Consider the following 15,507-nt stretch of genomic DNA (forward strand, 5'->3'; position numbering starts at 1 on the left):
TTTAGAAAACAAAATGCTCGGAGCGCCATCCCTGGAGACAGCTTTCCCATAATATAGAGCTGTCTGGATAATGGGTTCCCAGACAACAGATTCCATACCTGGATAAAACTGGCCACAGACGCAAAGATCCAATCGTACGAATCAACGTACGATCGGACTTTCCCATCTCCCGACCTGACACTAACCATTCAGATCAAAGTCTTACCATTTTAAAATTTATGTCTGACAAAGCTAGTGACAGTCTCCCACTGAAAATCGTACAATCGGCAATACATGCAGAGATATTATCGGCAGCCGACAGAACTTTTCTAACCTGTCCGATCGACCAAACGACCAATCTCCGCCGGACGAAAAATGTCGGGACTCTCCACACACGGTCCGAAAATCGTACGAATCCTCGATTTGTACGATCAGATCTTTGCGTCTATGGCCAGCTTAATTGTATAGGTGGCAAATGCAGGGCCACACAGTGTCAAATTGGTGATTGCTCACGCACACCTGTCTGTGCAGATAAATCCAAATTCACTTGGTGCTCAGTGATAGAGGTAACCGGCAACCTCAAATCAGATACTGAGAAAAGGCACACTGGCACACAAGATGTGAATGCAGGTGAAAACCTTGCAAAATTTTTATTACCGGAAGTGCAACGTTTCGGGGCAAGCCCCTTTGTCAAGCATTGCTTGACCCGAAACGTTGCACTTCCGGTAATAAACATTTTGCAAGGTTTTCACCTGCATTCACATCTTGTGTGCCAGTTTGCCTTTTCTCAGTACCACACAGTGTCCAGCCATGTGCTAGAAAATGCATGGCGCCAGAACATGCAAGGCCCTAAGGATGTATAAAAATACTCATGTGAAAGATGTCTGGCACTTTAAAGTCACATGACATCAGGCCCGGACTGGCAATCTGTGGGTTCTGGCAAATGCCAGAGGGGCTGCTGTAAGGTCCCATAGAAAGTGAGTATTTAGTGGGCTGGTGGGGGCTGTTTGGGCCTCTATGTGGGCTGATTGGGCCTCTGTGTACCTGAAATGCCAGGGCCTATTTTAATTCTCAGTCCGGACCTGCATGACATTAAGGGCAATGGCACATGGGGCTTTTCATTGCCCACTGGTGAAAATAAACATCACAAAATACCTTCCTATAGGATACAATTTGAATCATTGCAAGTAGGGATGCACCAAATCCAGGATTCGGTTCGGGATTCGGTCAGGATTCAGCCTTTTATCAGCAGGATTCGGATCCGGCCGAATCCTTGCGCCTGGCCGAACTGAATCCGAATTTGCATATGCAATTTAGGGGCGGGAAGAAAAGCCACATGAGTTTTCATCACAAAATAAGGAAGTCAAATATTGTTTCCCCACTTTTTCCTTTCCGTCCCTTAATTTGCATATGCAAAATCGGTATTCGGCCGAATCTTTCACGGGGGATTCGAGCGAATCCCAAATAGTGGATTCGGTGCATCGCTAAGCTCAAGTACAATTTGTTATATGGAGACCCGTTATCCAGAAAGCTCTGAATTACTGGAAGGTAATTTCCCATAGACTTTATTTTAATCAAATAATTTACATTTTTAAAAATTATTTCCTGTTTCTCTGTATTAATAAAACCATAAATTGTACTTGATCCAAATAACGATATCATCAATCCTAATTGGAGGCCAAAAATCCTATTAGGTTTAATGAGTTTATACATTTTCTATTAGCAGATTTAAGGTATGGAAACCCAAATTACAAAAAGATCACTTATCCAGAAAACTCCAGGTCTCGAGAATTCTCGATAACAGTTCCCAAAGCTGTATTTTGAAAAGACACTCCCATTTAGGATTTCATGTGTAATGTGACTGTACTGGGAATGGGATGTGACAATTCCAATGTTAATTTAAAGGAAGGTAGAAGACTTTTTTTTTTTTTTGTCCTGTGGGCATTGCCCTAAGGGTTGTAATTCAGTTCAGCCTGGAGCTCAGGTTTAGATAGTGAACAAGTGGTGGTATTGCAGTTTGCATCCTCAGGAAGATACAACACACAGATCACCATGTAAAGATGATTATTATTGTTATTATTAACACATTTATAACATATTAACATATTCTGCAGTATTGTACAATAAATGGGTGTGTACACTGAACATGCAGATTACATTAAAAAAACAATAACTGATTCAAGAGGTAAAGAGCTAATGATCTACAAGATCCCCAGGATTAAGCCAGAACATGGCAGTAAAGTGTTTTTATACAGTGTTTTCAGACACACAGTTGGCTGCAGAAGAGGTGATCTCCCTCTGCCATTGCCGTAACAACCATTGGATATTTCTAATAACTCCATACTGATTGCTAAAAAAAATATTTGGGTGGAGATCCCCTATAAACGTCATACGGATTGCTATAAACAATATTTGGTTGGAGATCCCCTATAAATGCTGGCAACATCTGTTTAAATCAGTGAAGGAAAGTCTTCAATGATGCCAACAACAGAGCTTCAGATATTGTAGAATCAGTGACCTCAGTGACAGAATTCTCTGTTATAATAGACCTCTGCCACAAAGCTCTAATTCAAGCATTTAAGCTTTAACTTAGAGTTTTGAAAGTTTTTGAAAAATATAATTGCTTTCTCTTGAAGTCTTTCTCTGGGCAAACTGAGAAACTGATGCAAAATGTCCAGTGTCCCATAAGCCCATGTAGGCAGACCATTTCTGATCTTTATATATCATTTATCAATATGAATGAAAGATGTCATCATGGAGACATTTCTGTAGGGATGCACCAAATACACTATTTTCACGAAAGATTCGGCCGAATACCGAATCCTAATTTGCATATGCAAATTACAGGTGGGAAGCTGAAATTTTTTTTACTTCCTTGTTTTGTGACAAACAGTCACAACAGTCCCTCCCTGTCCCTAATTTGCACATGCAAATTCGGTTTCGGTTTGGCCAGGCAGAAGGATTTGGCTGAATCCGAATCCTGCTGAAAAGGGCAGAATCCCGAACCGAATCTCCTGGTGTGCCGTTGCACTTAGACCTGTTCATCGGGATACCCTCTGTCCCAATTATGACAATTATTCTCAGGTCCTAAACAGCCCAACAGGGGCAGCTCAAGTACAGTACATCTCACTAATACAAATCCTTGCTCCCTGCGCAAACCAAACACATAGAGAAAGGATTTGGACCATTGTTTGTCTTGCAATTGGTATCTATTTATGAGTGGTATGCATCAATATTGTTTATAAAAATATACTGATTGTTGTTAAATCAGCCCCATAGTTTTGTGTGGTCTAAGAAGCATAGCAGATTTAAGAAAATAATATAAAAAAAACTACAATTAAAAAAGAATATGCATAAAACAATACTGATTCTGTTCGATTTAGCAGAAATAATGAATACACAAATGTTTATGTGTGTAGTGCCACAAAATTAATTGGGGGCATCAGTGGAGTCCTTGCCCTGGCCCATTAGTTTCTTAAAATGTTCCTGCTGCTTAACAAGACTTAAAAGAGTGTTACAGAAGTAAAGTTACTACTGCATATTAGACTTCCATAAATGCATCTATATGTAGCAGATAACATTTCCTTTGCTTACATCTGTGCCATACCAAACATATGGATTACAGAAGAGTTACCAAAAGACACAGCAGACATAAAAAGTAGGAGAAATTAAGTAAACCAGATGCAGACTTGAATAAATCCCAATTTTTAGCAGCAGACAGGACTAGCAGCTTGTTTACAGTAAAACATAACATGCCGTAACTGGGATGGTGGATTTTGGAAACCCACAAGTATTTAATTTTGAGGGCTCAGACAAGAATAACAGCTCCATTCCCCAGGATCTATCAATGTTCAGCGTTATATGGTCATTTCCATATACTATTACTCATGTAACCCAATGGGTAAATGGAATGCTATTGTGCTGTAGCAACTCCCAGTGAACTTATTTGCAACTCTTAGGGGGTTATTTATCAAAATCCGAAAATATCTCATTTTCTGAAAGCTACTCCGACCAAATCCGCATGGGTTTTGTCCCCTTATTTATCAGTACATTTTTCCCAAAATTTCCTGTGCAGGAAAAAACTCGTGAAAAAATTTGAATCGTAAAATTTTTGGGATTCATGCCCAAAAATCATGAATTTGGATTTAATGACTTATATATAACCTCGCAGGTCTGAGATGCTGGATTTTCAGATTCAGTCTTTTCCCATTCTCGGGGTATAATAAATCCAGAAAAAAGTTTTTTTTCCACTAAAAATTCAAATCTAATACATTTTTTCGAGTTTTTGGCATTCAGACTTTAATAAATAACCCCCTTAATCCTCATGTAATGTTGGAGGTTGGATGTTGTAGAAGTTTTTGCCCATCAGGGTCCAGTAACCAGTTTGTGTATAGTCAACTTGCAAATGTCCATACACAGCTTCAAGCCTTCCAAGTGGAACCTAGGCAGTAACACATCTACCCCTTAGTCTGTACACTTGGATCCCTATTCTGGAGTGGTACATCCAGGACTCTAATCCTTCTGCTTTTCTTGTAGAAGCCTCAGGTTGCTCACTAACTACCCTGAACCTAACTTTCATTCCTAGAGCGAGCTATGAAAAGAGTTATCCTCACAACTAACTTCCCTTACTGGGCCTACCTCCGCCCTGGCCCTAATCTTCTCCCTCCTTCCTGCCCAGGTGGAATTCAAGAAAAGACAGTTCAGAAATGGAACAATGACCACTTCTGGTCAGTCATGAAACTGCCAGGAGCACACTTTAAACACTATCAGGAACAGGTTTTCCCTCCCAATTGTAATTTAGCTGTCTATAAATTCTAGGTGACTGCCTGTCAACATTAAGGGTAACCACGTTATCAGTCCCCTACACTCGTATGCAAGCAGTGCTGTGTATTTCCCACCCATATACACACCGAATTAGGTTACTGGTTGGCATTGCTTTCCAGTTTGCCCATCTGTACTAAAGAATGTTAATAATGTCAAGTCAGCATAAAGCAGGAATGATCTAAGGATGCAATTCGCTGTGGCGTAAAATGTAGCTTTGTAGTTACTGGAAAAAGAACGAGTGTTCAAGAGGCCCAACTTAAGTGATTAACAGTGTTTCAGTGACTCTCATATCTGTTCTGGTTTACAGAGCAAAATTATATTGCTCCACTAGTGGTGGATATTGCTCTGCACTGCCTGTGATCTGTTCTTCGCCTTTACAGTCGACACATTGTGTTTGTGCGTTATTTCTTGCAGTCTTGGGAAAGCCCCATGCTTTGTGTAACAGTGTTATTATGTGTAGTTATGTAGGCCAGGCTGTGACTTTTTTCCATTCAACTAAAATCTTTGCACTGTAAGTCAACATGGGTTGGGCCACAATTGTTTGGTTCACTGTGTCACAATGTTTACATTTATTATGTTCCTTTTTGTATAGCACTTTAGAACATACTCTGGATTTCTAAGTAAAATCTTCAATAAATGTCAATGAACCCTGTCTGGGCCCCTATGCAGCAATGACAGAGGCATCTCAAAGAGCGATATCCTGTTAACTCTCCAAACAAAGTGGTAGGCCCAGGAATAGACAGGATATACAGGCTGGTTATGCGATACCAAACCTCTCTGTGGTCAGTTCCATGCTATAAATAACTCAAGAGAATAACAAAATGCACAATATAGTTCAAGATTGCCAACTGCGCAGAACTGCAGTGTCTTACTTACTTACTTACTTACATATCCACAAAAAACCTTGTATCCTTCTCAGTTAAGGAAACTCCCAACACACTGCCATTTAGTGTATAACTTACATTTATATTCATTTTTCCAAAGTGCATAACCTTGCATTTGTCAACATTGAACCTCATTTTCCAGTTAGCTGCCCAGTTTTCCAATATAGTTAAATAACTCTGCAAAGTGACAGCATCCTGCATGGAACCTATAGTTCTGCACAATTTTGTATCTTCAGCAAAAATAGAAACAGTACTTTCAATGCCCACCTCCAGGTCATTAATAAACAAGTTGAAAAGCAAAGGACCAAGTACAGACCCCTGCGGTACTCCACTAACAACACTGGTCCAATTAGAAAATGTTCCATTCACCACCACTCTTTGTAGTCTTATCTTTTAGCCAGTTCTCTATCCAGGTACAAATACTATGTTCCAGGCCAACATTCCTTAATCTAACCAGTAACATTTTGTGTGGCACTGTATCAAATGCTTTAGCAACGTCCAAGTAAATCACATCCACTGCCATCCCAGAATCAAGGTCCCTGCTCACCTTCTCATAAAAGGAACTTATATTAGTCCCCTTGTACTGCTAAGGTGTGCGACAAGATGTAGAGATTACAGAATAAATGCATGTGAGCTTTGCAGAACTGGGTTCCAAGGTTCAGTTCCATTGAATGTTTGTAAAGTCTCTGTAGGTTTCCAGTTTCCGACCACACTCCAAAAACATACAGGCAGGTTAATTGGCTCCTGATAAAACTCACCATAGTATATGTGATTATGATAGTCTGTAAGCTCCACCAGGGCAGGGACCGATGTGAATGATGTATAATCTCTATAAATTGCTGCAAAATATGTCTGCTCTATATAAAGAATTATATGTATTTATCATCAGATGTTTTTTTATTTTTACAGTGAATTGAAAGCAAACTCACCCCCCCCCCCCCGACAGCAGCAATGCGCATGTAAAGCTGATGAAAAGCAGCTTAGCAGTGATCTTGGAATTCACTGTAGACACTGTTGGAACATTAAAAAAAAAAAAACTCTGCACCTGAAGTGAATTCATTAGTCATGAACCTGAAGGATGCAGCAGAACAGAATCCTTGTTCTCCCACAGTGAGACTCTCTATGTTGACTTATGGTACTTTACTCATTGACTTTGGAAGAGACCTGATTCTTTCATAGGAAAATTTTTTGCTTGCTGTGTCTGAGAGCCCTCCTTTGCATACTTTGGTGGGAGCATAATAGACTAGGAATTTCAGCTGGTGCGGTAATCTCATTGGTCTGATGTCCCATGTGATTTCTAATAAGTGAAGGAGAGTCTTTTATGGCTTGATTAAAACAAACTGCTGCTTGTCGCTGCAGCTGCATGTAACTACAAGATCTGATGGATACACACAATTACCTAGCGAGCAGCCCGCATACAGACAGGGAATGTCTATGATGGTGCAGGAATTTCAATAAAAGTAGAAAACACACAAGATAAATCAGGGAGCTGCCTTGCCGAACACCTAACGGCTGATCAAGATATATGGGATAAATTAATGAAATATTAAATCTGCAGAAAATAGTTTATCCCCTATAAAGGGCAGGAATACAAAATATTCTACCTATTTATACATTCTCTTCTCTGTCATTTTATGGCAAGTCTGCTAGTGTTATTTAGAAAGCTCTTTATTATATTAAAGGGCATCGTCACCTAAAAACAATTTTTACAGTAAGAGATAACATCATTTGCAATATGCATTAACTAAAAAGTCCAGCGGTTTCAAAGTTATTTATAAATGTAATCGTAAATATCTGTTTGGCTTTTTTACTTTCTCTCCACTAATGGCTTCGGAATCCGAAACAATGTATAACAGAAGCCAGCTGATTTGGGGTTATGGCAAATGGGCTTTTTTGGTCTTGGGCAGGCAACACTACATTTAGAAATACAGTTATGAGACCTATTATCCTGAATGCTGAGGACTTGAATATTTCCGTAATTTGGATTTTCATACCTTAAGTCTACTAGAAAATCATGTAAATATTAAATTAACCCAATAGGCTGGCTGTGCTTCCAATAAGGAGTAATTATAATTGGATCAAGTACAAGGTACTGTTTTATTATTATAGAGAAATCATTTTTAAAAGTTAGGATTATTTGGATAAAATAAATGTTTATTGGAGAAGGCCAATTTCTGGATCACTGGTTTCTGAATTATTTTCTTTTCCTGCGAGAAAACTTTGGGAAAGTCATGGTGCTAGACAATCAGGTGCAACACAGCACCTAATCCGGCACAACCGAATGTACGTACCATTTTATGCACCCATGCAAGTACATTTGTGTTCTAGTGCCTGTAAAAGATTATTTTTCCAAAGGTTTTGTTTATGAACATGTCATAAATACCGGGCAATTCTTTTACAAGTAATTACATCTATCTTGGGGGTGTGGTTACAGTGCGCAAGTATTGCCGGAGTTAGGCAATTTGGAAGGACGTTAGGCAATTTGCGAGGACGTGTGTGCAAATGTGTGCCTACAATAGTAAGTTAGACATAGGTCTTTATACAGTATAACCTGCCTAACTGCTAGTTGATCCAGAGAAAGGCCAAAAACCCTGTTTGTACTATTTCGATTTTAGATTCGATTCGGATTTTCGGGTCGTTCCTATTTGATTTTATGTTTGAGTTTTTTCATACATAACCTGCCATTCCAGTTGTGAGTGCATTTCAGCTTATCAGACTTCAAAAATGCACATAACTTCTAAATCTGACCTTTGATAAATAACCCCCTAAAAGTTGAGTTTGGGATGAAATGTTTTTCATTTTCTCATTTTTTTTCATGTAAAAGTGTTCACATTCTGTGAACCATTTTAAAGGGGTCGTTCACCTTCCAAAACTTTTTTCAGTTCAGTTGTTTTAAGATTTATCACCATAAACAAAGACTTTTTTTAAATTGCTTTCCATCTTTAAGGGTCAGTCCACACAAGCATATTCAGGGGGGGGGGATTGTCGGCCCGAAAAAGAGGCATTTTGTCGCGGGGGTGACTAATCTCCCCGTATCTGCTTTTGTGGACTGAAACTTATTTCTTACTGTTCCCAAAAATGAAGCTTAAAGTTTAAAGTTCTAATCTAGTCTCTGGTGTCTCAGTCTGGCAGCTCAGTGATCCAGGATTAGGGATGGTTGAATTTGACCCGTTTCGTCAAAAATTCGCCGCCAGCAAAATGTCGCTGACGCCCATTAAAGACAAAAATTTTGTCGTGCCGCGAAAATTTTTTGATGCGCTTCTTTTTTTTTTTTCTCGCATGACACCATACAAGTTTATGGCCGTCATATCTGCAGAGAAACAAGGCAACAAAAATTCGCCCATCCCTATCCAGGATCATTCTGAATTGTTATAATTTGCTAAATTTTGTTGATACAATTAGTTGATAGATTTCTCAGCAGCATCTGTGGGAAATGAAGTGCAATGAAGGTGAAAATTAAATGTTACACTTCAATATTAGAAAAACGGCCACAATTAGAAAATAGAAAGAATTGGAAAAAGTCTTTATTTCTGGTAAACTATCTGAAGCCAACTGAATTGAAAAAAGTGTTTGAAAGTGAGCAACCCCTTTAAGCAATGGTAAAAATGTAGCAGCATCCAGCATTCAAGAAAAAAAAAACTGAATATTCCATAAAGGGGCCCTTGGGAAGGTCAAGAGACAGAATAATAGCAAATTGCATGAAAACAACTTGTTATTCTGGGGCAACTACAAAGGAAAATGGTTGAGTGTTGGAAAATTGTTTTTCCAAATGTTAGTAAACCAACCTCTTAGATGCAGATTTTCTTCTCTGCTGCACATGAACAAATATTTATGCTTCGTGGCACTGTAGCAAAATTCCAGCAATGCACTCCATAGTTCTTGTTTATTTGACTGCGCAAGTCCATGAGTAACAGTAATGTTACTAGCGGTAGAGATTCTTTATATAAAATAATTGTTTAACCACAAGCATTCGATTCTAAAGATATTCAGAATGTCCACTTGCTTTGTCTGATCATGTTCAGGCCAAGAATTTATTGGAATCTGAACATGGTGTGAACATTTTAAAAACCCTCAAGGCTTTTGGCAGAAATTAGACTGGATTTACTTGTGATGTTTCTTCAGTAAAACCATGTTGGCCATCAGGATGTTCCTGATGGCGCAACATTACTTTGGGTCCTGTGCTTTCCAGGAATTCAGAACAAAAACACAGGTGGGCTTTGCTGAAAACAAAGTACAGTCATTAGAATCAATTCACCCAGGGTGCTATGTCCGTTACTATAGCTAGCTAGCTTCTGGGTGGATAGAAGCAAGTAAATTGTCAATTATGTGCCAAAGCTTCAATGAAGAATGAAGCTGGAAATCAAGCAGCCAGTAGCCAAAAGCACTTGTATGAAAGCAGCCTCTCTACAGTTTACACAAGTGAGAAAAACCTGCATGCCCCTTATATAATATAGTATCCAAATAATAATGGCTGGGTGCTTTATGGAAAGTGCTACTTTGGTGGTTACTTAAATCAGAGTTACAAGTAAAACAGCAGGTCCAGCTTGAGCAAGTCAGAATCACTTACAGTAGGACAGAACTGGCAGTTGTGTTATACACCGAAAAATTGTATGGGATCCTATTAGGAAAGTGAATTTGATTTTTTTTTTTAATAATTAAATTTATGCTGGGGGGAGAAGAAAGCCTGCTGCTGCTCAATACCAGCTTAAAACCAATGGATCCGCTCATTTACAGTTTTATGTTATAAGCACTTATCCCATGTCCCATATATGGGGTCATTTATCAACACTGGGCAAATTGGCAGTAACCCATGTAAACCAATCAGATTGTTGCATTCATTGTTTTACTTGCAGCTGGCTTTAAAAAGTTAATCACTGATTGGTTGTTATTGATGCCCATGGCCAAATTTTCCCAGTGTTGGGACCCTCTGCAAAAAAAAAAAAAAAATTTGGGCCCCTCTCCATATCACATTTTTTTGATTCCCTCCCTCCTGTGCCCACAAGAAGAATGCCAGAATGGACAATGCTACCTTGATGCGGCCCAGGATGGATATGAATGCGGCCCAGCTTGAAACGCTCAGTTTCCTTGGAAACTCATAATAATGTAATAATAAGTCTATTTTAATATCCAGGTGTCCCATATTCCAGTTTATAGCTCCATCTGGTTATCCAACTGGTATTGTAGTTCTTTTCTGTGTATTTTCTTTACTTTTACAAATCAAAAGTGTTTGTGTATTTCATGTGTGGCCCCAGACAATTTTTCTTTTTCCAATGTGGCCCAGGGAAGCCAAAAGGTTGGACACCCCTGCTTTAGATGTATGCACCCCACAGGTTACTAGGGGCGGCAAAAAGCCACTCCTGCTATCTTTAAGAGCTATCAGCCCCCTTGACTTGTCTAATGCTCTGAAAGTTAGTGAGCAGGCCCGGACTGGCAATCTGTGGGTTCTGGCAAATGCCAGAGGGACTGCTGTATGATGCCATAGAAAGTTACTGTTTAGTGGGCTGGTAGGAAGCTGTTTAGGCTTCTGTATACTTGGAATGCAAGGGCCTATTTTGACTCCCAGTCCAGACATGGTTAGTGGGGCCACACTGGAAAGGTTACCTCAGGGAGGCCAGGGGTGCAGGATCACCCTGGGGTGCCTGTGAGATGCAGGTCCTTCTGACCCACCCTGTTCCCTTCTAGGCCCACCTGTGGTCACAGTGACTATATTTTGGCTACCGAGTTGTGCATGATATTTTAAGAAATCTTTCACGGGAAACTGTTTCACTGTGTTTCGCAAGATTTTCAGACACAGTCAAAATATCTGCTTTTGGTGTTGATTGTGAGATTAGTTATCTGCACATAGAAGTATGACAGCTGGAGGTCCTCTGATTTTATGCAGGAAAGTGTTCGGCAAGTCACAAGCAAATGACCTATGTGTTACAGTTTGTATGTACCGGTAAACCATAAGTACAGATAATACTCATGGTGATGTTTCTTTGCTAGGCTGCAGATCTGGGGCATGAGCATGTTTAACTAGAATTCAGGGTTTAGATTGTATCAAAGGTTCAAACCTGTACCATTTGCTATAATGTGTCTTGCATAATGATTCACATAAGATGATTCATGGTAGAATTGCAAAGGTTTTAAAAGCCTTAAAAAAATATATAGACCGTTTTTAAAAAAAAAAAATCCCCTAAAGTACTGTATTAAGGGAGGTTGGTGCTGGGTGACATACAAATTTTAAGCAGGAATATATGACTAGGAGCAGCCAGTGCCTATTGTCTATAGTAATATCAGCAATGAGTACAGAGCACATCTGTACTTTAGCTGGGATGGCGGTATTTGCAGTTTTAGTTCTGTTCTAGGCTTCTTAAGTTACAGCAGGGATCTGCAACCTGTGGCTCTGCACCTGCTGCTGAACAACAATTACCAGCGTCTACCAACAGCTGTGGGCTGTTGGAGCATGCTGGGAGTTATAGTACATCAACAGCTGGAAAGCCATGGGTTTCAGATCTCTGACCTACATTGTCCATAATTTCATGTATCCTTTTTTTTTCAATTCATGAAAAAAAAATGTCCCTATCAAGAATTGGACAGACGTATAGGGTGAGAAGATACAAAAGGCTGAGGCAAAATAGAAGAACTAGCATACTTAATCTTGCTACCCTGACTGAACTGACTCATGCACTAAAGACTTTATCCTAACCTCCTACTGCTCACAAGAGATATATAGATATATATATATATATATATATATATATATATATATATATATATATATATATATATATATATATATATATATATATATATATATGCTGTATATAGGGGGCTTCATCACACAGGTGTCTGAAAACAGATTTACACACTTTTTGATTAATATACTAAAATGTATTATATACTCAGCCAACAATAACAATGCATTCTAAATTAAATGGAAGCCTATTCCACACCAAGAAATACTGCATAATCCGTACACAATCACCTTTGTCAGCATTTAAATGACTTGGGAGAAAGGTATATCCACAGCAGTAGATTAGGCCTCTTTCTTTTTGTCCTTCATGATTGAACTTCACTAGCATCATCTTGTTCTTCCCAAGGTTCTACACATAGTTATTGATTGATCCATATATTTCATTTATATGAAAAGAAATATTACTTGAACATGTGTTTCTCCTATGTAGAAGGGCTATATATGAAACAGAAGAAAATGGTGCTGTCAGATATTTCAGTGGGCCTATAATTCAGCTTTCACATGTAGACGTGATTGCAAAGCTATAAGTCCTCATATTAGTTCCAGCGATGGTGATGCTTTAGTAAGAAATAATGATTTGGGGAACAAATCTTCCCTTTCCCCTTTCCTTCTTTCATAAGACACAGCTGCCCTTGCACTATTTTGAGCCTGATGCAGGGAATTTGTTAACCGGAAATATCGTTTTTTACACTTGGGGGGGTTATTTACTTAAATCCGAAATGTTCTTGTTATTTTATTAAAACAAAATCGACCAAAACCCATCTTCCATCTGATATCTTCCAATTGTAAAACTCTGCTATTGACTTCTACATGACCTCGGCAGGTTTGAGATGGAATATTTTTGTATTCAGATTTTTAGCAGAATTGGTGTACAATAAATCTATTGTAGTTTTTTTCCCACAAAAAAAAATTGGTGTTTTAGTTAACAGCCCCCTTGGTCTTCATTTGTTGCACTAATACATACTTTAAGAGCATTCCTATAATAGTAGTTCCTAAAAGTCAGATATAGTTGCACAACCAACAATGATGCTCTGATCTGTAAGCTACATTAAACATTAGCCATGCAACATGATTGTCAGAAGGGAATGCTGCATAAAATCTGATATGCTTCTCATTGAAATCAGGGTCAGACTGGGCCAGCAGGGGACAGGGAAAAAAACAGATGGGCCCCGGCTCTCGTGGGCCCCGCCGGCCCAGACCCGCTCCCTGTCACTGCTGCTCTGAGCCAGCCTACTCCTCTTGTCCTGGTCGCAAAATGTTAAAGGTATGCACGAGCGCGGGAGGGGGGATGGGTGGGACAATGTGTGCACTCGCTAGTGCTTGTGCTTGCTCCCATCATGGCTGCCCTGAGCCTACTCCTAGTCCAATGAAAGATTCAAGCAGGGGGTGTGCGCACACTCGCTTGTGCTCGCTTTCTGTCACCATTGCCCTGAACCTATTCGTCCTCCTGGTCTGAAAAGGTGCAAGCGAGCGCGGGGGGGGGCGTGTACACACACGGTAGGGGCCCCAGAATGAGCTTTGCAGTATGGGCAGGGGTCGAAGGGGGCCCTGAGAAAGCAGCCCTGGTACATAGACGCTTAAGCTGGCCATAGACACAAAGATCTGATCGTATGAATCGAGGATCGGTCGTTTGGTCGATCGGGCAGGTTAAAAGATTTCTGCCGGTTGCCGATATTATCTCTGCATGTATTGCCAATCGAACGATTTTCAGACTAGCTTTGGTCGGACATAACTTTCGTACAATTGCCGTCAGGGGCAGAACATCGGATGATCTGTTCTTTTACTACTTTATTTGATCGGAATGGTTAGTGGCAGGTCGGGAGATGGGAAAGTTCGATCGTAGGATGATCTTTGCGTCTATGGCCAGCTTTAAAGGTAGATGCACTCACCTTTATGCTCTGGAGAGAGGGGTCCACAATGTTGGCAATGGGGTCCAAGGGGGTCCTGGAGGCTAGTGCAGAAAGCGCAAATTGTGCTCTGTGTGCTAGAAAAGACCAGAAAACCATAGAAAACCAGATATTGGGCTCTTAAAGTTACAGAAGCAGCATTTTGACGCTCCTGGTAACTAGCAGGGCACTGCTGCCTGATACGAGTTTGACTGCTGGTACATCCGAATGGCAAAATATTATGTGACAGATAAGTCTGTCTGACCTAAGTCTCCTGTGTTGTTGGGCCCTTTATGGTTACACCAAACAGTCAGGGACAGAAGTAGGGGTAGGCAACAGAGACTAGTGGCCTAAGTATACAAGTATACAGTACATCTTTATAGGCCCTACATTCCTCCCATTTTTTTTGTTTTTCCTTACTTCTATTAAAACTGCTCCTAAGTATCTACAAAGATCCTATATTTTTGGGTCTCTGAACAATTGCTAGGTTTTTGTCTATTTTTTTTACACTACAGAGAGGGTTAAATGTTTGAGAATGTTCCGTGTAAACATGTCCGTTACAGAGAAAAAGTTGACAGCCAATTAATTTTAAAAACCTTTTTTTGAAGTTAAAGAAGTGTTCATTCTATTATCAGGCAGCAAATTGTCACTGATCTGATCATGTTCCCCAAGGCTTATGGGAGGGGGCCAGTGGGAGAAAATAAAATTTCCTGTGGGACCCAGTAAGTTATAATTACAGCCCTACTCCCGTCAGATGTAGCCGGTGTAGCATGCACATTTTGTTCCATGCTTCCGCCCTGCACTGTGCTTGCCAAATGCAGCACTAATCTAGCACATAACTCCTGACATTACATGGAAAAGGTGTTTATATTTCATTTTCTGCCCAGACAAACCCAAGAGTTTTGTTTTTACCTTAGTGAATTTAATGAAATAAACCACAAGAGCAATTTCATTAGCTGCAGCTGTTTCAAAAGCATCAGATATGTGTGAGTGTGTGGTATGTTTTACACTAAGTAAGACTAAGTCTATGGGAATTTGCAATACAAATTGCAGATGAGTTTAAAATGTACATTTGTACTTCATTAAAATAGCCCAATTCAATAGTGGATAACAAGTTGTCAAATTCTGGGTAGTGTCACTCTGTGGCCACTAAAGCAAATAAAGTTCTGTCTTGCATAAAAAATGGCATAAACCCAAT

This window comes from Xenopus laevis, chromosome 7S (assembly GCF_017654675.1).
Source record: "Xenopus laevis strain J_2021 chromosome 7S, Xenopus_laevis_v10.1, whole genome shotgun sequence".
NCBI lineage: Eukaryota > Metazoa > Chordata > Amphibia > Anura > Pipidae > Xenopus > Xenopus laevis.